The 3,606-nt window shown below is 52.2% G+C and overlaps 1 pseudogene across 1 annotated transcript; it reads right to left on the reverse strand.

The window, feature by feature from the left end:
- Positions 1-550: 550 nt before the first annotated feature.
- LOC117096484 lies at positions 551-2,874 on the reverse strand (annotated as a pseudogene). Its single transcript, XR_004442504.1, has 4 exons — positions 2,568-2,874; positions 1,691-1,981; positions 1,164-1,279; positions 551-886 (listed from the first exon to the last, which is right to left on the reverse strand). The product of XR_004442504.1 is annotated as a DNA dC->dU-editing enzyme APOBEC-3A-like (transcript).
- Between the last annotated feature and the right edge of the window lie 732 nt (positions 2,875-3,606).

A 3,606-nucleotide genomic window follows, 5' to 3' on the forward strand; every position in this document is an offset into this window, starting at 1 on the left:
CCTGGGCTCCCTCTCTAGGGGGTGGAATCAGGAAGGGGTGGACACAGGGCTGCTCCGGAGGGCCCCTGCCTGCACCTGTGTGGCTCCTTTCCAACAGGGAGACTGGCTGCTGGCTGTCCTCTTACTGCGGCCTGTCCCTTCCAATCAGCACCCCGGGCTCTGTGAGTGAGGGTGGGGTCTGCATTTAGGTTCCTCTCCTGTGAGGTTTAGCTGAGTTTTCTGGCTCCAGAGGGATGTTGTGTGACCTTTGCCCTGCTACTGGTCCACTACACCAGGAAAGACATCTACACATTTGCTAACGTTTTTTGTTGTTTTTGTTTTTGTTTTCTTTTTCTTTTTTGAGATACAGTCTTGCTCTGTTGCCCAGGCTGGTGTGCAGTGGCGCGATCTCGGCTCACTGCAAGCTCCGCTTCCCAGGTTCACACCATTCTCCTGCCTCAGCCTCCTGAGTAGCTGGGACTACAGGCACCCGCCACCTCGCCCAGCTAATTTTTTGTATGTGTTAGTGTTTATGTAAACACTTGCAATTCATGATACAATTGCTGAGCCAAAGCAATCATGGAAGATTCTTAATGTTTTATTAGTCTAGATACGAAGCCAGTTAATCATTTCATTAATAAATTGAAAACTATTCTGAGAATATTGAGCACAATCTTACTATTATATACTTAGAACATAAGATAAATTTTCAATTAAAATTAATTCACTCTGATTTTTAAAAAATCTATTTGTCAGGAGCACCTTGCTTTGCTGGTGTCTGTGAGCGGCTGGAGATGGTGGTGAGCAGCCTGTTTGCATTTCTTGGAAGAGGATCTTTTATTCTGAGGCTCAACCCAAGTCTCTGCCTTCCTTGGAGACTGAGACCCATCCTTCAGTTTCCCTGATTCTGGAAGAGCAGTGGGGTTGAATGGAGCAGGGGGTGAGAGAGTGGAAAGAGGGCATAGGGAGGAGGCCTGGGGACAGTGATAATGACCAGAGAGGAGGGAGGGATAGGGGAGGTGGGAGAGAAAGGGAGGCTGTGAGAAGGAAAGGGAGGGATGGAGTTGGGTGCCCTGGGGAGAGCAGGGAACCCAGAGGAGGCTCTGAGCAGAGGGGAACGCAGGCCCAGGGAGAGGGAAGAGGGGGAGGCCGATGGGGCACCAGGCAGGGGAGGAAGCCGTCACCTGCAGAATGGCCCGAAGCCTCCCACTCAGGGCTTGGCTGTGCTCATCTAGTCCATCCCAGGGCTGGAAGGGACGTCCCTGGCGGTCCACAAAGGTGTCCCAACAGTACTCAAATTCTGAAAAGGGACAGGGGAGATAAGTCATGCTCTGGCTGTGGGGACCAGTCGGCACCAAGAGCCTGTGACTCTCAGGACAGACTTCCCACATCCTGGTTTCGGTCCCTCCTTTCCCTCTCCCTCCCCGAGGGACTGAGCTCCTTCATCAGGCACTTCCTTCCCACTGGAATCTGGGCCAGCCCAGTTCTCATTCTTTTGGGAACCCCAAGTTCTGCTTCCACTTCCAGCCACCCTCCCTTCCCTCCCCGGGGCCACACCTCCTGGCCTGGCCTCTCTTCCCATAGACCCCAGAGTCGGGTCCCAGAGTGCAGCCATCGTCTCTGCAGGCAGCAGACCAAGCCTTTCTCCTTTTCTTCCCAGAGACCTCTCCTGCCCCCACCCACCCCACCCCACCCAAACCTCCCCTCTTACCCTCGTAGGTCATGATGGAGACTTGGGCCCCAGCATCCCACAGTGTTCGCAGTGCCTCCTGATACAGGGGTCGTAATCATAGATGCGGCAGCAAGATGCGCAGTCTCACGTGTGTGTTCTCCTGAAGGAACGCATGCACTTGCTCGGCACAGCCCCAGCTGAAGCAGGGGCTCCAGGAGATGAACCAAGTGACCCTGTGCATCTGGGCTGGGTCCAACTGCCAAGAAGAAACCTGGTCCAGAAGCACAGCTCTGCGTGGCAGCCGTCAACGCCATGGAGAGGATTCTTAGCCTAGAAAGGAAACGAGTATGAGGTGATGTGTGGTGAACAGGAGGGAGGACCTGGACCAGGTGGGCTGGGGAGGCGGGGGCCTCCAGCACAAAATTAGAGGGGTCGCCCAAACCCCAGTTATTAGGATGCATGATTTTCTCTGCAGTATTAAAAATATCAAATGTTATGCAGAAATCCCAAGATAAGCAAAATATTGTCCATTAAATACAAACAGGTCAGGAGCAATGAGGTTTGATTTCGCCCCAGCTCCGATATACACGGGACAGCACTCTCCTGTCAGTCTTTATTAAAATCTTCAGTTTTATTCATTGTGGTCTATTTGCATTAAATTTGCATTTTAAAATATTGCATTAATTATTAAATTAAATTGCATTTTCTCTAATTACTGACTCAACCCAACTGGCCATGGAGAGTCACTGAAGCCAAAGTTTCCCCCCTCAACCCCAGGGCCAAGCAGCAGCAGCTGCAGGAAGCATAGGTGACAGACACTCTGCAGGACACCACAGGTACCACAAAGAACCTTCTGCCCATGCATGTCCCTGGATTGGGAGGACCCTGCCTGGATGCAGGTGGCTCTGTTGGTCACCTGGTTGCATAGAAATCCCCAGTGCTGGTCCATCGGGACCCAGGTGCCATTGTCCAGGTGCTCCACCTCGTAGCACAAGTAGGTCTGGTGCCGTCCAAGGACCGAAAGGTCATTGTTAAAGTTGAAAGTGAACGTGTCTGGATCCATCAGGTGTCTGTGGACAAAGGTGGGGGAAACCAAAAGACCTAAGACACCTCCTGGGACTACCCCTTGCTCCTCTCTTGCACCCCCCAATCCTTCTCTGCTCCCCATATACTGAGACACCTGTCAGAGGAGGGGCTTCCATTCATTTTGTGGGGGCCACTGATCTTCTCTCTCCGACCCCTTCTGGGGAATTATCAGGAAGTCAGCACAGTCCTGGGGCCTGTTTAGGCCTTTTCAGGGCCTCCCCAGGGTCAGCTCAGTGTGTTCAGGCCCTCCGGGGAGGATCCTGCTCCTCTTCCTGAGGTAGAGCTGGGTCTCATTCCCTGGCCTCACCGTGCACCCCTGTCCTGGCTCTGCTTACCCACAGCCCTTGCTGGAGATGGACCCGCTGGGGCTTCCTCCTGCCTGCAGGGTTAACTCCTACCACACCCAGAATCGGGGCAGGTACACTCCTGAGGGGGATCACTGGGGAGAAGAACCTGGCAGGGACCTCTTTTCATATAATTCATAGCATTTTCCACATCCCTTAGGATGCCATGAGGTCTCCCAAAAGTGCTTCTCAGGCCAGACGGGGCAGCTCGGACTCCTGGGTTGGAAACACCAGCCCCACCTTGAAGGCCTCTCCCAGCCCCTCTCTATGCATCCTGACATAACCAGAATTAGAAAATCGTGTGTTTGGAGGTAGCAGCAAAAGAAAGAGAGAGGAGAGGAGAGAGGAGAGGAGAGGAAAGAGAGGGAAAGAAAGAAAGAAAAGAAAGAGAAAGAGAGAAGAAAGAAAGAAAGAAAGAAAGAAAGAAGAAGGAAGGAAGGAAAGGAAAGGAAGGAAGAAGGAGGAAGGAAGAGAAAAAAAAGAAAGAAAAGAAAAGAAAGAAAGAAAGAAAGAAGAAGAAGGAAG

The sequence above is a fragment of the Trachypithecus francoisi genome, unplaced genomic scaffold, assembly GCF_009764315.1.
Source record: "Trachypithecus francoisi isolate TF-2019V2 unplaced genomic scaffold, Tfra_2.0 Lachesis_group14, whole genome shotgun sequence".
Taxonomy (NCBI): Eukaryota; Metazoa; Chordata; class Mammalia; order Primates; family Cercopithecidae; genus Trachypithecus; species Trachypithecus francoisi.